The sequence below is a fragment of the Melospiza melodia genome, chromosome 3 (genome assembly GCF_035770615.1).
Source record: "Melospiza melodia melodia isolate bMelMel2 chromosome 3, bMelMel2.pri, whole genome shotgun sequence".
Classification (NCBI taxonomy): Eukaryota; Metazoa; Chordata; class Aves; order Passeriformes; family Passerellidae; genus Melospiza; species Melospiza melodia.
The window spans coordinates 7439985-7466245 of NC_086196.1; the positions used below are offsets into that span (position 1 = coordinate 7439985).

The window sequence follows — 26261 nt, forward strand, 5'->3', positions numbered from 1 at the left end:
TGGCATAAATATTTTCCATGTGTTTCCATGACAAAAGACAAAGATAACACGAGAAACAGTTAGAAAGTAGAAGTGTGTCTGAGTGTAACTGAGATTGATGGTCCAGAAGTTTCTCTCTTGGCTAGATAAAAGCCAATGAAATGGAAATGAGGAGAAGAAAAAAAGACAGAAAATAGCTAAAAATAAAATTAATCACTGCTTCATCAAATTTAGTCCTGCCTTGGGAAACACCAAATGTCAGAATTTCTTGATAATGTACAGTCTTTCAAGGCTGTTCCCAGGATGTAGTAGGCAAGTGCATGCTTTCTTAAAACAATACCTTTTTCAGCATGTGAGCCAAAGAATATCACCACTCTTCTTAAACTAGATTTGAGCTTACCATGAACACAGTGATGTGCTCAGAGCTCATTCCCTGCAGAGGAGAATGTTAAACAAGGTCCGTGGAAGATGCCTCGATGGCTCTGATCTGTGCTTAAAGGCTTCTAAGCTTTACAAAACATAGTGCTAAAGAGAATGGACCATCATTGCCAGCAGTTCCCATTTATTTAGGGAGATATTGTGGGAAAATACTCCAAGAATATTGCTGTCTCAGGAAGGGCCTGAAGGATTATACTGAAAGGATGAGTCACTCCAGTGAAAGCAATGCACTTGTTCATGGAGACATTGTCATAAACCACAACATCTAATACTAAGTAAGCAAGTACGGTCGACATCTAATTAAACTGCAGACCACAAAACAGAATATTCTAACCCTCTTAATGTCTTTCCTTTATATGTGGGATCTTTGAAATACCCTGATATCCTAACAAATAAGTCTAAATGTCCTTAAACCACCTTTGAAATTCCTACTGAATTTCCTTCCTTTTGTTTGGTTTGTTCTTTCTACCATAACTGGAAACTAGGCCAGTTTCCAGGCCTGTAATGCCAGTCTTCCAGGCATTACAGACAGCTGATAAATCTGAACATTTCTGGCCTAAGAATTAGAAAGGCTGGATCTTCTTTAAAATGTCTGGGCTTTCCACTAATTGGAGTTGAAACCTAAGTTATAGAACACCAGTGGATTATTGAGACTCCATTTTGAAAGTCAGGAGACAGAAGGAGGTTGCCTTCTAAAACACCTACTGATATTTTAGTAGATAGTCTCTAAAGCAGAGACAAAACAAATTGTTTCAGTTAAATGAGTTTTTCTGCTGGTTGGAGTAACAAGAAACCCTACCATCTTCAGTAAGTATCATTGCAACATATATTAACTTTACCAAACCAACAAAAAATTATGCTAAAAAAATTTTCGATGCTGTCCTTTTAAACTGCAAACAGCTAACAATGAGTACAAATAAAAAGTGAATTACATGTCATCTTTTCCCAGAAGCAGAATAGAAAAACAGCTACTGCACATTGTGTGATGCCTCCTTTAATTGTATTACTTAGGCCACCCCATGTGCATATCGATTAACAAGGCTCACACTAACTAAAACAAGGAAAAGCTTTATAAGAACTTGCACTTCTACTTCTTTCTGTAGCAAACAAAATGGAAAATTAAGCAAGAGTCTTGGACAAGGAAATTTTTAGTCTGCTATCCTACATGATTGCAGCCAAGATCAAAAATGCTAAGGGCTAGAAGTTTTATCCTCATTCTTTTAGCCAGATCTACTCATGCATAAATCTCTTGAGGAGCTGAGCTGAACTGATGGGATCCATTGAACAGACAACAGGCATCACATTTCTGTACCTAAGCAAAGATTCTCCCTTAAATCCCTCTGAGATTCATCACTTTTGTTTTTCAACAGCACTATAGAAAACTCAAAGGGGGGTTTCAGCCTCATTAGGCCAAATTCAATTTGTTGTAATATAGCAATGTTTATGAAGAATAATGCGCAGTTTTTAATTACTCATCAAAAATCTATTTCCCAACAAAAAGCTAGAAATATCAATTACAGGTATCACAACTAAATAAATTCTCAAGAATGATAATAATCACAGTAAATTGTTACTTAATGCCAAAAACAATTAGAAAAAAAGTCCTGTTCACAAGCTCAGTTTTATACCACCAGCTGCAATGCTGGTGTCCCAAAGAAAATTTGAATTTGACATCCCATTACCAATACAGGTGTAAAAAAATTCTACAAAATAAAATTTACATAGTCTGATAGAAAAAAAAATACATATTTTCATTTCCATATGAATATTAAAATAATTGAGAGCAGAAATTTTCTAAAAATTTTGAGGAGGACTTTGCTTTTCAAATTCTGGTTAGCACAATTGTTGATTGTAAGGGGCAATCATGGTTTGCATCTAGTGACTTTTCTAAATGAAATAGAATTGTTTGGGAAATGGAAGAAAAGGATAAAAAGTTCTGGCTAATTTCTTTCTGTCTGTGAAACTCTACATTTTACTATGTAATTTCCTTTTCAAATGAACTCCCCACTTCTTTGAAAGGCAGCTGCATTGAAACATTTATGGCTCTAACGTCTGTAAAAAATACTGTTTAATATAAGCAGAACTAAATACTCTCTTCTACCATAGACCTTGATACTGTAGGATGTCTGGTAGATTTTCCAGAGGTCAAATGTTTGGTAGGGTTCATCCTCGTAGTCAAAAAAATCTAATTCTTGGAGCATTTCACATCTGGATTCTCTATAAATTATAGCTATTGTGACACAACATTGCCTTTGCCGGGCAGGACACCTAGAGAGAGTTTTTTCCTCATTGAAGGTCAAAGCTATAAAATTGTGCTAACATTGACCAGCAAAGCTATAGCATGGCCATACCATTGGCATGAAAATGAGAGGGTTCTTGCAGGTTAGGACGTCAGAAATTCTTCATATTTTGGTAGTATCAAAGTGGAAGTTGCATCTGTGAGCAGGAGAGCTTTGTGAACAATGATTCCTCACTCATTTGGAGGCAACACTGCAAAAACATCTGGCTGCCTTTCAATGCAAGTGCTGAAGAACAGCTGTAATAACAACAAAGGGAAAGGCAATCCTGAAAGACCATGTACAAAAAATATAGCAGTAATTCCTTCTTTTAAAGATAATGAGTTTGTTCAAAAATTGCACTTATTTCTTCTTACCAACATCTCCACAGAGCTTTCGTTAGAGACTTTTAATATCCTCTCCTTCCTTCCTTCCTGAGCTTGCTTCCTTCCTTCCTTTCTTCCTTCCTGAGCTTCCAGCCATTTCTTTGCAGTTGAATTTTCAGAATGTACTCAAGAAAATGGCATTTCAAAATTATTATTGTAAATGAAAAAGAAAAAGCAACCACCAGGTCTCCCTGTATGTTTAAGCTTAGAGCAGTTAAAAACCTTATCAACTTTGCACTGTTTCATTTTGACAAACTTTATAACAGGGCCGTTATTTTTACCAATTTTTCTCAATTAACACTGCTTCAGAAACCACTAATCTGAGAATGTTTGTGTAGGCTTTCTGACTTTTTTTTGTTTTAAGCAAAAATAGTTATTAGTGATTTGTGATAAATGACAGGCTTTAATTTTTCTATCTTTTTTTTCCAGTCTATGTCCTTTGTCAAACACAGTTCCTTCACTTGCAGTCCTGTTTTCCTTGCCTTTACTTCCCCTTTTCCTCCTTCCCAATTTTCTAAGTTCAAATAGACAAAAAAGTGATGTGAAAATAGATTAAAAAAATTATCTTTTCCTATCTGGTTTTTGATTTTACACATATCTGATGTCTTTGAAAGATGATCAGTAGACTTTATGACAAAACAGAAGATGGTGTTCTAAAAAAGCATTCCAGAAATCATGGAAAAATAGAAAAAAAAGGAAGGACTAGAGGATGACAAGTATGATCAGGTTAAATCTCATATTAAATCATCTGTTCTCCCTTGACAAATTTTTGGGAAAGGTGGAGAGAGACATGACAGCAGATGCTGGTAGTTCAAAGGCTTTCAAGGGATCAGGAGAGCCCAAAGGAGGCACCTCACATGGTGAGGCTCCAAGTTGAGGCATTGTCTCCAAGTCACAGCCATGAGAAAGAGCCTACAAGGTCTCAGTAATATTTCTTGATTATTTGCTAAATATAGCAACACCGTCTAGATCCTCTGGCACATAAATAAAATTCTACTTCACACATTCTGTGCTTTGCTTGCCAGTATGCAAATATGGCTGCTGTGTCACCCCAAAATTAACTGTGTCTTGTCCTGCAACAACTAAAATACCAGAGTTTGGACCTTTGCCACTTGAAATGTGGGCTTGACATCATGTTCAGCTCCTTGTCATGGCTGATGATAAGCTTTGTTTTGAAGGTGAAACAAAGTCAAATTCTGTAACTTCACTTGTTGCCAAGATACAAAACAGCTGTCTTTTGGCCATATGTCATCAGAGACACCGGCACTAATCCATTTCCAAGCATCCCAGCTCACAAACTCAGAACTATTATGGACTCGATAAAGTCAATCAATACATTAGTTAAGTGAGATGGAATGATTTAGCTCTTAGGGGAAAAAATATAGGCCTCAGTGTTATTAAATGCTGGGTTTGAGCAACCTGGAATAATGAATTACAAGAAAACCATTCAAACAGACACACCTGTCTTGGCACATTCACTTGCGATACGACCAGGAAAACAAAGTCTTTTTTGTTTTGTTTAAATAAATTGAGAGAATTTCAAATCAAGGACTGCTTCTTAGTATATGTTTCAAAAAAGCTTCTTGAAGAGCTTTTTTCTGAGATCCTACTTCATACTGAGTATGTGTAACAGCTCAAAAAAACCCTAAATTTGTCCCTTACAAATTTGAAAAGTCAAACTCTAAGGTATCAGTGTAGGACTGACAAGTTTTTCCATGGTGGAGAAACCTATAGCACTTATACGACTTCTCCCTACTGAAAAATCTGAGCTAGACACAAAAACATAGTATAGTGCCAATGGGAGGAACTGGGGTACTCTAGATATCATGATTTGCATTAAAAATACATTTTGACACAAATTCTCTTCAATCTTACTTAAAGTAACAAAGGTAAACATATGCATGTATTTACACACACCCTAATAACCAATAATGTATGTTGACTTAACAGAATTTTTATGAGGCCAATTTTAGAAACTAATTGAATCTGTCTTTCATTTTAGAAAGTAAATAAATTTTATTTAATGCTCCCTATTTGAAGAAAAGAATATTCACAATATAGGATAGGGAAACTGCATCATTTTAACAAAAAAAACCAAAACTCTGAATACTTTAAAGAAATTATATACAATATTCAGTATTGCAATATTCAATACTCAAATGTACAATAATTTCAAATAATAGGAGTTAAATCTCCTTCCTCCTATATCAGGCCACCTTTTCATTTCAGAGAACCTTGTTCACATCCCAAAGGAAAGTTCCCAAGCTGACATGCACACATGTACTACAAATTCAAATTTTTTTTTTTTCTTTTTTTGCTTGAGGCTTCTAGCATAAACTATGGCAATGAAAATGTGCATTGAAATTACTGGTTAGCCTGACTACTAAAAATAGTTATTTCAGCCATAGAAAACAACATAGTAGAAATATACTTTCTGTAGATTATTTCTCATAAGTTTTGTGTTTCTTGCAGAAAGACAATGTAAGCAAGACTACTCATTAACAGTGGAATGCAGGAAGAAGTCAAATCCTCCACAAAGAGTTCAAGAAAGTACATTACAGTATGTCTGTAAACCTGCTTTTCTCTAAGGGTGACTGAGGGCCAGAAAATTACATGACAAAGATGCACATATCCCCTATAGATTACTTAACCCTGCCAGTCTGCAAAAAAACCCCATCAGTAATAACATTAATATTCACAGTGGCACCCTTTGATGCTTTCATAATTTAGATTTGACCTCAGTGAGAAACCTGGCAAACGACTTTTGTTCCCATGTTTCTGGTCTTTTATGAAAGGGCAGTAACACCCCTGCATCAGCCCTGCATCGCGACTGCCCAGCAAGCACCCACAAATGTTTGATATCCAGGATTTTGCAGTCTAGAACTGAAGCACACTGGAAAAGCTGATACGTGTAGAAGTCACTATGGTTACTGCCTACACTTTCTTTGCCTCCAATAAGAGCTTTCATTTCCATAAGCATTAAAATTCACCAAATGCACCAAAATTATTCAGACAAAAAAATAGTCTCTCTGGTTTATAAGCCTTTTAGCTGTGTTGCTTTTATCTTTTTAAGTATAGGCTATTAGCTGAGGCATATTATTCCACATCTGAATATAAGAAAAAGTATTGCAGGAGAAACCTGGTGGTGGAAATGCTTTGTGGACCCCCAGCTTCAGCAGTGTGTGTGGAACAGCTGTCTGCTGTTGGCCAGTGCAAAGCTGAAACCCAGAAAACGCTGTACACGATGCCAGAAAAAAGGCACTAGCTGGAGATTCAGCAAACCAAATTCAGATGATTATTGTTAGTATTATTGTAAATCTTTCCAACAATAAGAAAATTAAAAGTTCATATTCTGTAGTTAGATTCCCTATCCATTGTAATAAGAAATAGCTATACGTAAAACAAATTTTGGGGCTTTTTTTGGTTTTTCTTTTTTGGCTTTTTTTTTTTTTTTTTTTGCTTTTCTTTATCTTACAGCAATAAGAATGATTCTTTCTTTCAGTATTCTTATATAAATGTCAAGCTGGCTAGAGCCTGTAATATGTCCTGATCTCGTGGTCATTCAGTATACCAAGCTCTTTAAAATTCTATCCAGTGGCTGTGTCCTCAACAGTCATTTAAAACATTTCTTAGTTTTATCCTTTTACTTCAGTTAGCTTCCTACTTAAGTTCCTTCCAGCGCACTGAATTATTTTGTTCCCTGATATTGCCTGTTATTTTGAAAACCTCCCTGAACCACCATTGCCAATTCTCCTACATACAAGTAGCCTGTTTTTTCTTTTCACCTCAAACACCTCCTTACAGCTAGTTGCTTTCAGTGTGACATGTTTGACAGATCAATATATTCTTTATCAGTTCAGTTACTTCCCCTTATTTTTCCTATATGTGATTTTGCTGATGCCTTTAGGAGAAAGTTCTTAATACTACTCTTCAATATACTCGATGAAGTCTTTTCACTGAGAACCCTTTTTCAGAAAGAGCAGGGTGCTCACTGCATACAGGACATGCAGGTAAAATACTTGACACCTTCAGCAGGAATTACACCAAGCTCAGCTGTGGTTTATAGAGAAGCAGCACCAGCAGAGGGTTATTCCTGCTGCTGAGGTAGGATATGTAGTCCCCTCAACACCCAAGTCTACAGAATCTCTTCCAGCATTGCCAGCCCCAAGCAGTCTAACAACACCCCCAATATTCACAGATGGAACTTTCCCAAAATCAAAAATACTTTCTTAAAAGGTAAATATGAAAATTGCCCTTGACACTTCTGACCAAATGTCCAACCTGTAACAACTCAGAATACTGCCTATCACAACATTAGGATTCTTAAACCAGACTGGAAAATAGAGCTTTTCCCTGTAATCCCTCACTTTCATAATAACAAACTCTTGCTAAGATATGAAATGTCACACAAAACAAGAAATCAACAGTGGTCACTTTTTCATCTTTCATTTCCATATATGACACTTAGATACACTAAACAAGGGGGAAAGTACTTCCTAGAAGTTCGAAGAATTCAGCTGTTGGCTTAAAATATCAGCAATTTCTATAAAAGTCATAGAAAATATTGAACAATTCTCTGCTCAACATTTTCCAATGTAAATGAGAATGTGATAAAGGTTTACTTCTGATGAAGTCTTAGTAAATGCACATGTATCCAGATTTCGTCAGAACCAGAAGCAGTTACATGTATCCAGATTTGGTCAGAACCAGAAGCACTTTGGTAGGAGCTTATAAAACTTGGGGAAGGAGAGTACACCAAAAGACTGATATTTATTGATAGAGTGTTACTCTGACATTTAAGCTGTTTTCTGTTATGCCCGCTTGCTTACTTGTGCCCCTGTCTTATTTCCTGGGAGAAATGCCAAAAAATAAAGTGACCTCTGTATACTAACTATTAACTATGCCACATCATGTTGCTTAAAATATGTTACAACCTGATTGGCACAGAAACACATTTTGTTCTGTTTGGGAGCAGTTATAGCCAGAACAATGAAAATTCACAGCCCCAGCTTCTTGGGAAGCAAGAAATCAGCTCCAAATTTGGGTTTATATTGGAGTTCAGCTGCAGCATTACAAGCCATGGCAGAGTATCTTAATCACAGACAAGGTAATTTGTAATGGTACAGTATTTAAAACAAGCACAAGTCTTGCTCAGATTAAATTAATCCAAGCCGGGGATCAAAGACCTGTAAGGATATAAATTATTCTTTAGAAATCATTCCAAGCTGCAAACACATAGGAGACATGCCCTGACTTTACCTAAAGCACAGACAAATACACTGCAGATTCACAATCACAGCAAATAAAGAAAATCACACAGTATAAAGAAAACGCAGCTTTAAAAAAGTTACTATCTTACAGAACACAGCTGGCTGACAGATTTAAGGAGAAAATGATGATGAGGAACAAGTGACTTCTCTAGGCTTGGAAGATGCCAAGACACAGAGTGAGCTGCGAGGGGTGAACCAGAGAGCAGAGACAGCCCGCCAGAGAAAGCCAGGGATGGAGCGGGGATCAGAGCTGCTGTGATCAGGGATGGAGCGGGGATCAGAGCTGCTGTGAGCAGGGATGGAGCGGGGATCAGAGCTGCTGTGAGCAGGGATGGAGCGGGGATCAGAGCTGCTGTGAGCAGGGATGGAGCGGGGATCAGAGCTGCTGTGAGCAGGGAGAGCGGCCGGGCTGCAGCAGCACCGCTCCTCGCAGGCTCGGCTTCAGCCAGCGCCGCTGGAACGCGAGTGGACGGCTCCATCTAGAGGCAAATATCCCCGGAGCCGGGAAATGGCATCGCTGCCACCGAAACTCCTTTCTCCACAAGGCAGATCTACTCAAAATAGCGCTCAGAGCTGCTGCTCTCTTGGCAGGGATGTCCAGCAGGAGGGAGCAATCTCCATCCACCTCACCATCTGCAAAGGCTGAGCAGATGAAAATGAAGCCAAGTTTCCCTGAAATCCACCTCTCAGTTTGAATGGTCTCCCACACCCAAGTCTTGCCAGATTGACTCTGCAGCATCCATAAAATGACACAGATTGAAGGCTTACTCTCATTCTGATGGCAAGAATTCTGATGGGTCCCACAGGCAAAGGCTTCCAGCACTCCTTTACTACTTGTGTCTCATAAGAAATACAGAGTATTTCCCACGAATATCTTGATAATCTATATTCAGTATCAAACAGAGCACCAGTAGTGAACATGAAGTTAAAGAAACATTTTAAAAAAAAATTATTAAAAAGAGATGATTAAAAATAACATTTATTGTATTCGCAGGGATCCACAACTAGAGGAGAGAGAATGATGCATCTGACTCTATCTTATTAGAAGGCTAATTAGTTTATTGTACTACATTATTTTATATTATATCACACTATGTCACATTACATTTAAACTGAACCTGCCAAGCACTCAACCCTGCACACAACTGCACTCCACTGTACTGAATTTCATGACTGTTAGCCAACAGTCTCCACACACACACACACTTGGTCCTGTTAGGCCAAGGAAACAAAACACCATAATTTTGGGTAAACAATCTCCATATTGCATTCTACTTTGGCACAACACAGCAAATAAGATAAGAATTGTGTTTTCTTTCTCTGAGGTTCAGAGAATGTGAAACCCAGAAATATTCTTGGGAAGAATTGTGCCTTGCTTTTCTCTGTGAAGAGAAATGTGGGGCTACAAATGTGTATATTTCTTTATGATGCAAAGGCCTTCTCTGTTGGACAAAGATGAAGCTATTCTTTTCTGTCCATCAATAAGTATCTCCAATCACAAATTAATATTGATAACCTAGGAATATCAAATCACACACTTAAAAAATTATAAGCAAGTCTAACTTCCTCCTCTCTACTGCTGGGGTCTGAACTGTGTCAAGTTATTCTCATGGAAGAGTTTCCATGAGTTTCTTCTGCACTGATCAAAAAATTTTCAAAAATAAGCCTTTGAGTGGATGTCTCTAAAAGCCCTTTTCTCCCAAGCACAGGCTAAAGCACATATTGCAATGTAATTTTACAAGCTTAACTCCACTGTAGCTTACTGTGTGTCTAAAAGGGCAGCAAGCAGTTATATGAATATAATTCTTCCTGTTCACTTTTTCAGGCTTGTGGGGTATGTATCACCAAACCTGCACTTTTTATAAATCAGTATGTTTAGATTCAGACAAGCTGTGTATCTGAGCAACAGCACAGCAAGGAGCGACTGTTGTCTGTGCATTACATTTTCTCAGATTACTCATTTATTATACAATAGTGTCCTAAATTTTACCCATCACTTTCTTCTGCTGTTTGTTAGTGAGGAAGAAAATTTGGACTCAAACTAGTTTACTTTTGCCATGATCATGTATTCTGCAAGTTAGGTATAAGTAGTTAAGATTAAAACTGTTAAGCTGATTATTGTAAGCAAGATACATTGGGGACTGAGGGGAGAGAAAAAAATAATACTCCTTTTCTTACAAAAATGATTTGCAGAAGTATGTGCTCATTTCTGAACCTATTTGTTTTCTGTGTTTTACTCATTTTAGATGTATTTTTGCAATATGAATACAAATCTAAATTAACAAATGCAAAGGCAATATACTTTACAGTTCTAGGTTAAGTTTTGGGTTTCTTTTAAGGGCATATATTTAATAAAGAATTGTTTATTTTTCAGGATTCATTGCTGAAAACAAAACTAGCAAACTACACAGTCATTTCTTCCCTGATTTCTTCCTACTTTAGGAATTCAGATCCAGTTTGCTGTTACTCAAAACAAAATTGCTGGCAGGTATGACTCATATCTTTGTGGTAGCAAAGATTATAAGATGTATGCCTATTTATGTAGCACATGCATAAGAGCACAGTGGAAGTTTTTTAAGGTCTCTTCTAAGAGAAGTGCAAGAGCATGGATGGAGAAAAAGTCCAATGGAGTCAAAAGAGGACCCCAGTAGACTCTCACATGTGTTTGCAAACACATACACATACAATGGCAGTGAATATGTACCAACACCTACGGGAAGAGTTGAATATCAGTCACATGAAAACATCAGAGCTAAGCTCCAAGAGGCTCTAGTGATTAGCAATCACACTCAAAGGCATTCCCACCTTGCAAGCTCAGCTTCATCCCTTGGCCTCAGACCCAGAACAGACCAGTCCTCAATCAAGTCCTGCCTCTTTGCAGTGTTTGGCTTTGCAGTGTCCAGCACTGATTTAAATCAATCTCTCAAAGACACTGGTGGCCAAACTGCTCAGTTTGTGTGCCTGTGAAACATAGGCCACCATCCCCAGCTTTACCTGGGTAGTCCAAAACTGAAGAAAATACAGGTGAGAGATGGACCTCAGACTTTCATTATTGCAATAAGTTTTTGGAGGCAGCCATTCTATGAAAACATTAATTTATCTCAATGGATAAAAAGAGAAGAACAGCTTAGGTCAACATACAGTGCTTAGAAAGGTGAATAAAATATGGAGGGAAGAGTAGCAGGCTTAGAAAGATGGAGAAGAGGGCCTGTTATGGTATGTGTTAAAGATGTGGATAGGGCAGGGATAGTTCACAAAAATTTAACACAGCCCTCTCTGTGTCAGGAACACATATGACACAAAAATTCTAACTTTTTTTTATGTTTGGAATGGCTTAGCCTTCTCTTGCTCTACCTGAAAATGGTAAAATATATGAGCAGTGACTTCCGGTGACAGCTACACAAGTATCCATGGGTGTGATGCCAAAACTTCAAATGTCGAAATCGGAACAAGATTGAGACTATTTCAGTCATTGTAGATCAATGTTCCTGGTCTAAATTAGTCAGCTGCCTGTTATGCAAGATCATCCTCCCCGCTAGTCATTCTCACAGGGTATTTACAGAACACTGTATGGGAATGGTGAGAATCTGAGTGAAGGTACTACCAGGAGGAGGCTATTTAAAAAAAGAATGTACTGCATACATTTTCAGGCAGACATTTAAGTAGACATTTCTGTAAAGCATTTGCTTTTCCCTTTTGCATTATACAGGCACACATACATACATGTATACACACATACATACATGTATACACACACACACCATGTTTTCATGTCATTGCAGGTAATGTGGGTAGGAAGGCATATATAAATATGTTTAAAAAATCTTTTTGGAACATGAAATACTTCTGCTACTTCTGGGTAGCACAGGCTTATTTGGAAATAGCTTTCAAAATGCAGCCTTTGGAGAAAAGTATTTCACAAATCAAAGTGATTCTCTCAAAGCTTATTTTGCCATGATAGCATTTACTAGAGTAGGAGGAAGAGGAAAATTTTGGTTTATAACACCCCAGTGGATTCAAATCTTCTCTTTTCTGGATGTTTGTTTCAGTGTCCTGAGCTAGATGTAAAACATCTTGTTAAAAAGATCACAACCAAATGCACATAAAATATTTCACCACAATGATCTGCTGCTCTTCTTCTTTTCTGTTTTAGATGCTTATTTCCTTACCCTCACTGATTGGGGATGCAATATAGTTGCATCTGTACAAGATAATTTCTGCCTGCTTAACTAATGCTAAAAGACTCCTTTTTGGAAAAATACAGAACAAGTAAAGTGATCATAAGGTGGACTAGCTCAAAAAAAACCTCATTAAATAGCCTTCTGCTGTTTGCATCATATAACAGGATTGCTCTGTGTAGACTGTTATCTCAATAACTGTTCTATGAATACAGTCATAATGAAGGTGGGGGGGAAAAGTCAAGGAATATTCCAATTTTTAACTATTATTTTTACTGTATGTTTTCATTTTTATTTCTTAGTGGGTATAGCACATTAATTAAAAGAAGCCCGATTCATTTTGTTAACACAGAATACAACATGATCTGCACTGATTCAGGGTCCATCTTATTTGCTAAAGCTGGAGATAAAGACCCGGAATTGCTGAACCAAGCCAAGAGTTAGGCTACTTTTTTTATAAATCACATTTTTTCAATAGCACTTGACCAAAAATGCAGGAGCTTCAGCAAAGCCCGCCAAACTCCAAATGGACTGTCTGATGATTTGGCACAACTTGAGATAATGCTGAAAGCAAGTACAGCCAAATTAGTACTTTCATTCAGCTAAAATGAAATGGACTATAATATAAATAGATCAAAATTGGGCCCAGATCCTGCAATTCACTATGCAGGCAGACTGTCAAGTGCAGAATCAGCACTTTGGTGAGCAGAAATCTAATGAGGAAAAGCTCTAAAATGCAGAAAGAATTATTAGAAGAAAAACTATTTAAATCCTCCACATAACTAGAAATATTTGCTAAATACCACAGATTCTAATAAATGTGTTAAGAGTACTTACTTTGAACCTGTAAATGATTCTTTAAATGTAGTAAAAATAATTTCATGCAACAACGTGTCAAGCTAGTTTGGAAAAAGCGCTAAAAAGCCCCTGATGACTGTGTTTATCCACAGCAGAGCAAGTGTATAATCAGTATTACCCAGACCAAGAAGCAATGCACTACCTGAGCACAACACAAGTGACACAGATTTTGGAAGATTAAAAATGAGAGAGAAGGAGCGAAAGGTTAAACATACAAAGAAGTCTTTAAATGCTGGGCTTTTTTGAGAATTGCAGCCTACAGTGCAGTTCCTCTGTTTCATGTTTGCTCCGAATTAAAAATAAATAAGTAAATAAATAAAGAGAAGCAGTTTAGTATTCTTAAAGAACCAGTCTTAAAGAGAATTCTGTTCACATTAACACAAAAGATTGCATCATGTTATATAAATAAAACCATATACTGTGACACAAGGATCTGCTAGCAAAGTCAGAAATTCGATAGAGAGAAAGGCTGTGAAAAATCTGCAAACCTGAATAACGAGGAGAAAAATGAAACAAAGGAAACAGGACATGTTTCTAGACACTTTATGGATATAAATAAATACAAATTATAGAGGAACAACAACAACAACAACAGAAAGCCTTACCATGATGTTTGCACAACTGTGTGTCTGTAGCCCATGCTATAAATGTGGATCCCTTCTATTTCCATCATCTCAGCCCCTCTAGTGGTCAGTACCTGAAGATCTTGCCTTCAGGAGGGACACGATCTACCCATGTGTACCATTCGCTGTTGCTCCAGTATCTTGACAGATATTTTTTTCTTAATCGTGTAATTTTTTCTGGAGATATAACTTGTCACTTTTTATTAGCATCTTTGTCAGTGCTGCTGCTACGTGCATACATTTAATTGCTAAGCAACAAAGAGTAAGCTCTGCACAGCACATTCGATTACTGCATTCCCTGTGCCATGCATTGTTACTAATGCACTTATATAATAAGAAAGACCAAAAAAAAAAAAAAAGAAAACCACAAAAGTAAAAATATTTATTTCTGTTTCCATAGCATCTAGAAGCCACAATCTGAAATCAGGCTCCATCAATGCTAGCCACGAGGAAGAGAGCTAACAGCTGAAGGAAGATGAGGGCAAGTGGACCAATAGAAAGTGCACAAAAGTTAAAAGCAGAGGTGAGTTTCAGTGTTTCCATAGATGAATAGGCTACGTCTGAAGCTCAGAGGTGACTGCCCACCTACAGTCAGGATTCTCAGACATTAGAGAACAATTGCTGTGGCTAAAATACTTGAAGCTTTTGCGAGTGTGGTGGCCTCAAGGTGGGAAGCATTACCAATTTTCACAAGTTTTTCACTTTTGAAGAGATACATCTGCATTGTATTAAGAAATACTCTCTCTTCCTTCTTCTTTTTAAGTCGTAGAAAAAAAAACCAGGGCAGGCAGTATTTTGTCACCAAATGTTACTCATCACTGTCTGCTCTTCACATCAAAATGTAAATTTGCCCCTCTCATTGAAGGCGCTGTCCAAAATCTGAGTTAGGCGTTAACAAGCATTATTTGAGTCTATCACACAAGGGACTACAACTCCATCTTTCCATTGCTGAAGTGCAGCAATGTTCAACAAAGAGTTCTCCTTATGCCTGAGATGTACAAAGACAGTGATTCCTTTTTTCTCTTGGTGTTATTACCAGCTATGTTGCAGTGAGCACCGCATTTTTTAGTGCCATATCTGCAATATCTTCAGCAAGAAGAGCTGCTTGGAAAACTAAGCCATGATTGTGCAGGTGTACAAACTTTCACAACCACATAAAACCACTTTATTTCTGCAGTTAGATTCAAGAATTGGTCCTGTGTCTCTTTGGCATAGGCTTTTAGCCCCAAGGATCAAGAGGAGTGATAGGAAAATAAGTATTTGCTTTTGAATTATAAATAAACATGAGCATAGTCCTGCCCAATAGCATTAGTATTTCCTCTGGGTTCCAATATTTTTGCAAAGAAACTGAAAATCCCCAATAGCTAATGCGTCCTGTTGCTTTTGGTGGGACTGAAACCAGGGCTGTAGTTGTGTTCTGGGCACAACATCCTTTATAGTCCCATGGAAAGACCAAGCTGAAGTTCTAAATGAACCACAGCAGGAGACCACAAAGAACATTATCAAATTCTGAAACTAATTAAGTACATAAGTACTTAATCATACAAAGTGCTTCTGCATTAAGCTCCTCAACACATTAATTACTTAAGCCCTGAAATATCATTGTGAATATATGCTTTTTTGTTGCTATTTCATAGGAGGGCAGATGGATGCTTGGAGAGGCTCTATATTTCCAAGAGCTACAGAGTCAAATCCTTTCACATACAGACCTTGCTGGAAAGCCTAGGTAAGGACAGCTCTGACAGCTCCTGCTCCAGAAGAGCATTTTTAGTTCAGAATCATGGAATATTCTGATTTGGAAGGGACCCACAAGGATCATCAAGTGCATCTTTGAAGTGAATGGCCCACACAGGGGTTGAACCCACAGCCTTGGTGTTATTAGCACTTGGGTCTGACCGACTGAGCTAATTCCAGTCCAAACCCTAGAGCGCCTTGAACCAGAAGAGATGCCAGGGAACCTGCTGGCAACTGGGAGACCCTGCTCTTGCTTCCTGGGCCACTTTGGGAGATAAATACAGAACAAAATTACAGACTTTCTAGCTACTAGAAAGATCTCAGTGATTGTCTTCTGACCCAGAGTCCAACAGTTTCTCAGACTAAGGATTCGACAGAAGGTAGCACAGAAGTCTCACATCACTTGGCTTCTAAGATAAAAATTTTAAAAATCCATCAAATGAGGTAAATTATTGCCATATTACATTATACTAGTATGCTGATAACAGTAAGAATTCAATCTATTTCCTACCATATAACTTCTTAGCATTCAAAATCTACTACATGAATAATTGTGCTTCTACATTTCTTAACACAGAGCTCATTTCTGGATCCTCACATGAAACATTAATAGTTTCTTCTGCTCAGCTCAGGATGACAGAATGACCTTGTTTGGGATTTTCCCTAAACACCAGTCTGAACACCAAAACCATCTGGGCCTAGCATACCTTCTTGAATTCATTGACACAAACTCACAAAAATGTTCTGGGTTCAACCCTTAGTGATGACTGGAGTGACTGTGAAGCATTAGGTTCACAACACAGTCTCTGAACATGAGCTGCAGTGACAACATGTGCAATACAGCCAACAGGGAGGGAAGAGAAAGGCTATATATGATCATCCTAGTGGTCACACACTTTACAGCACAGGGTTAAAATAAATGCTTTGCTATTCCTCCATAACTGTAATTTCCCTTGAATGCCTCCAAAGAATAATTGCAGTCATGATCTGCTTGGCTTCAAGGAGGAAAATATACAGCTTATGGGCATGTAAGTACACAGGCCCATATGCTTAATAACACAGACTATGCTTAATAACTTCTTTAGTTTTTGGTCAGCCCTGAACTGGTCACACAGTTGGACTAGGTGACCATTGGAGGTCCCTGCCAATGAAAATAATTTATTCTTCTGTTTCATTCCATTCCATTCCATTCCATTCCACAGAGCTGGGCATACCAGCCACAGACCCCAGGGCAGGGAGGGTGGTGCCCAGTCTAACTCGGGGCTGACATCACAGCAGCTGTGGACTAATGGCATTTGAAAAGGGATTTTTTTTTCCTACAGAGCCCCATTAAGGAGCACATCTACTTACAATAAAAATGGACAGGATAGTAACCCTGCACTTTGCAGACTCTTAGCATTCTTTTATCGAAAGAGCACTCACTGCAGCAGTAGCCTTTGTTCATACTTCCCAAATCATGAAGGTTAATGGGGTCACCCTTCAATGAGGTGGCAAGGCAAGCCTTACTGGACTCAGAAAACAATCTCTTTCTCAAAATAATAAAACTGGATAGATTTCTCTCTATTAGAAGGGTATTTTTCATGGACTGGATCCATCTTGCACTGGAAACAGGATAATCTTCAGCCAGTACTAAGCTAAATATATATGTATCCCTAACTCAAAACAACTTTAAAGATGTGTCACACAAGACTGAGTCCAAGCCAAAATAGAACTGTGCATTGAAAAGACATTTTCAAAAGGTGTGTGCGTAAAAGGCTCAAAGATACTTCTCAGTTCAGGAAAGAAAGCTTACATTTTGGTTGTTTTTTCTTTTGCAGAGAGATCATTCAAAGGAAACCAAAACTAAACATTCACTGACAATACAAGGTCCTTCCTGAATTGCAGTGCTTTAGACACACTTAACATCAACAGTTTCCAAGTTTTTTTCAGAGCTATTATTTTCACTTCTTCCATATCCACCATTTTTGTGAAATTTGTCTTTAACCCGGTCTGCTAATGTATTACTAGTGTGCCCACCACTGTGGGGAGAGAATTTTATCCAGCAGCCAGCTAAGGAGCTGAGTAGTAGCTGTGAGCTTTATTGTTGCAATATTAATAATTTAAACCTTCTATAAAAGAGTTTGTTAAGGATGGGCATGAGGGAGCAAAACATTATAGGGCTTTCTGCAATTTAGTACCTCAGAGTGATGAACAGTAGAGCACATCTCGAAGCACTTGTCTCCAAATCAATGCTTCCTTGCTTGTAAGGCAGAGGCAGGGAATGTTTTATTCACAAGATTTCAGAAATGGCTAAATGCAGCTCAAATGACAAAACTTGTAGAATATGTACTTTACTTAAGCTTTGAACCTGATAGAATCTGTTCAGATTTACACATCTGAGAAGAAGGGATCTTCAGTTCCTAAAGTAGTGAGGTGTATTTAGTCTCTACTGTATTCTAAATTTTGTTCTCCTTATAGTAACTGAAAAATCCTTCTCAATACCAAACATTTCCATTAGTTTAGAATGGGGTGGAAGTTGGGAACATCCCAGAAAATCTGCATCAATAATATGGGGGTGAGGGGACACCAGTAACATTCTAGGAATTATTCAAATCTTAGACTAATAACCTTTTGAATGGAGGCAAAAAATAGTTGATGTAATTTTATCATCCTGTAGAAAGAGATTTTTGATATGTGAGAGCTTTTTGTCAGTGAAAGAGGCTTTTGTCTGCTGGTTTCATTTGCTTATGGTAACAAGAACAAAATACCAAAACTGAAAAATACTAATTTTCAGTGGTCTTTAATAATATAGCTGTATTTGCACATCCAGGACCAAACTGAAAGGCTCCCATCTACATTTCTCAGAGGAAAAAGGATGGGAAGATGCAAGTGTTTATGATTGTTTTGACAATGGAGCTCTATTCTCTGTAGCTGTTGCCATCTACCAGCTCTTATGTTCATCCCAGATACTTGATAAGTTTGCTTATGTCTTTGTTTAGTCCAAATTAGTTCTGCAGGGGATAAAAGCCAGGAGACCTCTTGGAGAAAAAGTAATAATGTGGAACTTTCAGATGTTGAAAATCAGACTGATTTTCTTTGGAAAGAATACTCACTAGGCTGAAGAAGGCCATCACTCATTTTCTATAATAATGAAGGCATGAAATGAGGTGTACTTTGATTTCCTGATTATAATAAAAGTGGGAATAGTTTTTTACTGCATGTAATGTGAAGAAGAAAACAGTGGTGTTCTACTGGCATTCAAATAAAGTGTGTCTGAAATAGTGTTGTATTATGTACAACAGAAAATTAGGTATAACAGGACTATGCAATATGCTGCCCTTCACCAACACTAGTAAACATCAAACGTTTTCATAAATGGAACAATGGCATCCATTATGTCACCTCAGAATACATATGCTTCATAATTAATGTTATTAGAAGAGGAAAAGTCTCTTCTGTAAAAGCAAGCAGTTAAGTGATGCTCATAATCCCCACCATGCAGCCCATTAACCTCAGAAATTTTAAGCAGCTTCGTAGTCATCCATGGCATTTCAGATTTCTCACAGCTTCAAAACTGTGGGCAGCTTCACAAGCTTTTTGTAAAGTTTCTCATGACTAGGACATCTGTAAAATCCCCTCCAGACCTTTCTTCAATTCATCTTGTGTTAATCAGTCAGTAATTGACATATCTGAATAAGGATAAAGGTACATCCCTAAAAACATTGCTCTACTGAATGCAATGTCTTTTTAAAAGACTTACAGGTAACTTTATGTGCTCTAAGATATTAAAAGCATTCTGTTTCTTAATCTTACCTTTCTCTTCCCATTTCAATGTGAGTTTTTGATGAGCAGCATTCCCAGACAAGACTCCTAGTAAGGAGTCAAAATAATCAGATATAAATCTTCTGCCTTTTACAAACTAACCCACCATTCAACATAGGTGTCCTCACTTTTTACGTGAGATAAATTATTTATTTTAGAGTCACATGAAAAATTGCAACACTGCCTAACACGTTGCTTAGAGACAACTGATGAATTTTCTTCCTGGATGTGTACTTAGGAAATATGAAAGGTAGAATCAGGATGCTAAATTTTGGCATAGTGGTTTTTTGTTAATTCCTTTACTCCACAGAGGGAAGAAACTGGTGAACCTTTGTTAATTCGGATCTCATTAAACTGGCCTTCTTTTCCTAGAAGGAATTTATTCAGGACTCAACTGCAATAGCAATACCACCTTTAAATTACCCCTCACAAATGTACTTGTAGTCCTGACCCCTTGACAAAAATACTTTTGTACTTCTGATATGGATATATGAGATGGGCCTAGCTGAAGAAACATGTGAGGATTATGTTAGAGGAATTCAGAGATCTGCATGCAGAGAAGAGGATGTCATCTCTTCCTCTCTGGCTGGCAGCAGTAATGTTGCACTACATAATGTAAGATAGTATGAAAAAGATACTTGGATACTCAGAGCATGTTAATATCTAAAGCAGAGATGCAAAAATACACTGGCTGTTATATCTCAGGGCATCCATTAGATTATTTTAGTACTAGAGGAGAAGAAACAAAATATTCACCCTCTCAGAAGTCAGATCCTACCTATCTAACTTGAAATTCACCCTGTGTGATGGAAAATCTAGATTTAGAGCTTCCAAATGGCACATGGGTGGACAGCTTTACCTAATTGGGTTTATCCGTAAAAAGACCCATGGTTAAGTTCCTGGTGTGGGGTTTTGAATCTAAAGCTTCAAATTACAGAATTTTTAAGGACTATTGGTGTTTGCAGTCTTATGGGCAGGGAAAAAAAATCAACCAGATTTGTGACCTGAATATTAGGGAAAGATAGTTGCTTTAGAGCTTGTGTTGTGCTGCACAAGTAAATTTAATAAACCCAAACAAAATTTTCAGTGTCTCATTGGTATTGGGGTAGCTCTGATTTCCGAACTCCTGGTGAGCACAGGCAGCAATCAAACTGAATGGCTTAGTGTGCTTCAATGCTGCCATGCCAAACCCTTCTGCACCAGCATGAAACTCCTTTCGGCCTGACAGATTTCCTACCCTACGTCCTGGCCCTAGCTGAAGCCCGCTTTTTGGCAGAGCAGTGCCCTGAGTCTCCAGGGATTTCCAGAAAAGGCCCCTGTGGAAGCTGCAGAGCCCCTGGAGCCCCCAGAAGGTTGGGAGAGGCTGCAGCACCCCCTCCGCTTCCGCAGCTCCGCCGCCCCGGCTCCGCTGCAGCCCACGGCCGCTCTGAGTCACCGCTCACCACGTAAAGCTCCATCTGCAGAGGGTTCCTTCTCTGCAAGCGAGGGGAGGTGACACTCTGACTAGGGGAAAAAAAGGCAGAATGTGGCATTCATCTGAAGAATGATGCTGTACCAATGTCCCACATCCTCAGTCAGCTCCAGGGTTGATTCAAACATGTCCAAATGGGGGGTGGAAATTCGTATTTGCTTGACATGCAAGAGAAAACACTTCAAATTAAAGACAAATAACATACATAAAACCTTTTTTTTTTTTTTTTGCTTACTAGTGCTGTCTATGAGTCACTTTTTTTCTCCCAAAGAGAACTGTAAACTAACTAAACACTAAGTATGTTTAGTAACACAGAATATCCAAATTTGTTAGATACACTTTATAAAGGTCGTGTTCTGTAATATCACACTGATCACCACCTGATTAAATTGCCTACTGCTCCAAATTTAATGAGAGACTGAAAAGTCTCAATGGTAATTGGGATAGATGATCCTTTAAAGAGAGAAAGTGAGTGGGTGGTTAGTTGAAGCACATAAGAATGCTTATTATTGTGGAGGTGTAAGAAGTCCTTCCTGAGAAAAAACAATTAAAACTATTTTATTTGGAAAACATTGAACTTTTAATTGTGTTGCTTCACTGAAATCCTGGACAGTGTATCAATTCTCTAACATATGGAGAAAATAAAAATGAACAAAGAATTCCAACAACCAATCCAGCAGTCTGTTTTCTGTCTACAATTGCATAATATATGGTAAATTTAATTATTTCAAAAATTTTAGTATAAAATTTGTCATTATTTTCAGGAACTCTCTAAGTGATTTGTGTCTAGCTCTGTTTTTCTTAGAAGATTTTTACTCCAAACAAAGCCATTGACAGGAAATCCAAGTACACAAAAAGATATAAAGACAAAAACAACTATCTGACTGAAAATTACAGAACTACTATATTAAGAAAAAAGAAATAATTTAATCTTAACTAATATAATGTCCCTTAAAGACACTAAGTATTCTTTATGCTCTTGTAGTAATATTACTAAAATGTTTTACAGGGGGTTTGAAATGGCACTAAAGTAAACTGCTATTAAATATGTCACTCAGATGTTCATCAGGAACACTGTGAGAAGGGGAAGTTCTTATAAAAATGGCTCAATTTTTAAAATCATAATTAAATTTTTTCTACCTAAAAGATTGGGTCAATTTCAAACAAGTATTATTTAAAGGAAATCACATCAACTGCATTATATAAAAGATCAAGCAAGGCAATTGCAACAGATATTCTGGGTTCATAATCAACAGAATTACCAATATTTTATATCTTTAAGTCTTCAATTCTATTCATATTTTACTCTGACTGCAAAATGCAAATTAAAATTCCAGACTTTTTTGAAGTTAAAAGTGCCATGAAAGCAGTACTTAAGTTTATATTAAAAAAAAAATAAGAAAGCACTTAAGATCCTCCTTTAAAAATATCATTCAAAACTGGTAATTCAATGGCTCTGAATTAAAGGGAAAAAATAACATAAGAAAAATCTTGTAACTCTGTTTTAGTTCTGTGAAATGATTAGAGCTATGGCCAGTCTGTATCCTCAGGTCTCACACAGGAGGACTGCACAAGTCCTCCAGCATAAAAGCTCTTTCAGAAGCCATATTTGATGTTCCTTGTCTGTTCTGTGCCAGGAGCATGTCAAAATACAGATGAATTGTGGTTCAAGACTGGGGTTAAAATCTGTCCTCAAACATATGACTGCAGTTTGTTGCTCAGTTGAAAGGTTGACTTGTTTTCTAGTTCCCAATTTTCTTTTCTTTCAGAGCAGGTATTTTATTTAGAGCCATATCTGGCTGGGTGAAAAGGACAAACATAAACTACTTGGTATAAAATATCTGACAAGATACTTGGGAGAGTGGCAAAATGTACAAAACAACAGCAAACTCAAGCTAAAAGCAGCAGAAGATATTGAAGCATGAGCAACCACCAGCATGAGCAACCTGGCCTCTTCCCAAGCTGCCAGGAGAAATGAACTTCAGTAAAAACTTATTTCTCTTTTTAAGAGAAGGCAACTGTTGGTTCAGGCAATTCCCACCAGGTCTATTATTATTTACAATGGAGGCAGACATCACTCTTGGCTCTTGCTCAAGGAGAACAGGGAGAGGGGGAGAGCTCCAACAACTTTCAGAAGAGAAGAGGCGTAACTCTTCACAGCACATTCTTGGTGCAATGGGAAGGGACTTCATTGCTAATGATGGCTTATTAGTGCTATTGCATTTTAAGTTATCACAGAAGGGGTTCAGGTTAAAAGTACATTATCATTTTGAAAATCTTCTGACTTACCTTTCCCTGAAGAGACTGAAGTTCTTTTGCCTAAATCACAAATCAAAATTACCTTTCTCTAGCCCAATGGTGCTAGCCTACCTCCACAGGCTTAGAGAAGACACCCCAGTTCCCGACAAGAGGTCTGCTCTACCCTCAGACGGAGAAATTTCACACAGAAAGGCTACCCTGGCACCAGCTGTCCCACCTTGTCCTATGATAGGTACAAGAGACACAGCAGAACAGGATCTGGGCAGGTGAGAGGGTCACAGAGTTGGCATAACCTGCATGGGAACTGCATCCATCAATAATTCAAGTCAACCCTTCAGCTCTTCTAACCTCAGTAAGGGTCACGTAGCACTTGCTCCCTGGTCAGCCCTGGGTGCCCATGCACACGAGGTAAGGTAGTGAGATGGCACCACCTGGGGGCTTCTGATGCCTGGAACATGCCATTGCCTCACTCCAACAAAAAGGAAGCACACCAGATTAAATATCCCCTCACATGACCATATGCTCTTGCCAGGTGGGGGGGTCTGAACCTGCTTGAATGTGGTTATGTAATAATGACTGAACTGATTCTGAGGTAGAGGAAGTTTGGAGAGCTGCCTCCTCCCTTCCCTTAGGCATGGGATAGTGAAGAACACCCATGGCAGAGGCTTTTTCCCTTTAAGTCTCTCCTCATTTTCAGATTTTGAGGAAAAACAAGAATCTACCAATGTTTCTGCTGTAATAGAATTTTCAAGCCTATATTTATCAGATGGTTTTCAATTCTGAGAGATAAAGGGAAGGAAAAAATGAAAGGATAGGAAAAGGAGAAGAAAAAGAGAGACTGCAAAAGCTAGCTTGAATGCTTGAGTCATAATATTTCTAGGACTGTTTTCATTGCCCAGCTTCCAGTGGCATTATAGGATCACCATTTAGGAATCAAGTCTGCAAATCACTGTCTTGGAGAAAGACACTCATGAACAGAATGGAGAGAGAAGCAGGCAAGAGCAAGACAGTTACAATTACTAAACTAGACAGTGGTTATTCATTTAATCTCTAAAGAGAAAGCATATTTTATTACTCACTCTGTCTAAACTCTGTTCAGTAAGCCTGGTTCTTTTATCCATTGAAGACTGCATTACTGAAGTACGAAATGAATAAAAATAACATTTACATTAAACTCATAGCTCCTATGTCACAAAGTTCAAGAATGCCAAGTAGATAAATCCGAACAAACATAGTTTCACATTTCATGATAAGGAGACTCAGGAATAAAAAAGCATGACAATATAATAGTGGAAAGGAAAAGAAAAAAAGAAATCCCTGCATCATGTTTGTTTTATTTTATTCTCTGAGAGGTACACATTGCACTTAATTGTGCAGGCATCATACTAAACATGAACATTTAATAATGGAAATCAATATCAGTTAATTGATTACAGTCAAGAATCTGCTGATTACAGAACTTGTTCCTTCTTGATCTACCTTAACAAAACTGAATATTAATGCACAACAAAAATAGTACTCTTTGCATGCAAAACTTATGTGTTTCACTGAAGACACCCCCACTTCCTCCTACCAAACAGCTGTGTACAATAGTATATTCCAAAAAAATTTCTTTAATGCTAGGACACCAAAGAATAGCTGAGGTAAAAGGAAGTCTTTTTGTCAAATGCCTTGTTTAGTAAAGACACTTGCATGTATTTTTATTTAATTTACAAATGTAAAAGCTGGTGTTATATTACATAACTTCTTGCAGGCCAGAATTACTTTACAATTAAGCTATCATCTGAATGAATCGTTAAAGAATTTATGGCTCTTTCTACTCCATCTATTGGTGAAATATATAGAAGCAACAGAAGAGGTCTGACTAGGCAAGTATGCATTATGGATAGACATACAAACCTGTTATTAATCAACTATTCATGAGTACAGCCAGAGCAGAGACGCTTTGAGAAGTGCACTTTCAGTCCAAAATAGGAATAGTAAATTTTCAAATTTATATATAAGCTTAGAACAATATCTAAAAGTATCTGTCTGGTTGGTAGTTGGTGCTCCAAATAAAGTATGTAGTATCTTGCTATGTGCAAAGACATGTCTGAAATGCAAGTTTGCTGATAATTCTGTTATGGAGAAAACTTTCCTGATGGTGATATATCCTTTGTCTCAATGTCCTAAGTTTAAGCCCCAAGCTCACGTTAATGTCTTGATCCATTTCAGCCTACAGGGAATTTGTGAAAGATGGCATTCACCAAACCAGAGTAATTTCAGTGCTACAATGGGTCATTCTGGGATGATTTATTTCAGGACAGCTTTTTCATAAAGCACAAATTGCAGCTGCTTAGTGGTGTTCTGAACAGCCTCCTGGCTGGGAGGACCTAAAATGACCAGGCATGCAGAACAAGCAACCATTTTCTTTCATACTGCAGGAACTTAATGCATGACGATCAAGTGGCATTCTCAGAAGTTTATTCCATTTTTACTAATAAAGTATTCTTTGTGATCAACAGCTTCCTTTAGATTGTTCACTGTGACTTCTCTTGGCTTATTTTCCTGTTTGTTGTGCAGTGTCCTGAGTGTGTACACTCTGCTTTACCCATCTAGCACTAACTTTAAGAGTTAAATCAGCTTCCTCAGGAAGCTGCAGAAGTCATTTCCTTACTGAAAGACAGTGGAGCTGTGGCTAGCACCCCTGAAGGAAATGGCTTTGCACTGGAGCTTTAGACACAAGATAATCATCATTTGTCTGTATAGAACTAAAGAAAATAAATAGGATTCTTCAATTTCTTATTTTTAAAATATTTCGTTCCAAAGCTCAAAGTAAAGGTGGCTGAAAGCTCCACAGTAATTGCTAATGCCCTTGCATTATTGAGAAGTGGCAGAACTGAATAACTTCCCCTTGGACCACTGCAGTGAACTCATCGTGCCTCAGCAAGGGGCTCACAATGACCCAGACTTCTCCATTCAATGCAGACAGCAGCCAAGCTCTCCTGG

At 37.9% G+C, this 26261-nt stretch overlaps 1 protein-coding gene across 12 annotated transcripts in view; it reads right to left on the reverse strand.

Annotated features, from left to right (window-relative positions):
* DLGAP2 (DLG associated protein 2) overlaps window positions 1–26261 on the reverse strand; it is a 455404-nt gene that overhangs the window by 322210 nt on the left and 106933 nt on the right. For 2 of the 12 annotated variants that reach the window (XM_063150752.1, XM_063150743.1), the window contains exon 1: window positions 13991–14163. The exons of 9 other annotated variants lie outside the window; for them this stretch is intronic. The gene's annotated coding sequence lies outside the window, so the exon portion shown is untranslated. Of the gene's footprint in view, window positions 1–13990; window positions 14164–26261 lie in introns of those variants that run through there. One more of the 12 variants, XM_063150754.1, reaches the window with a different exon arrangement.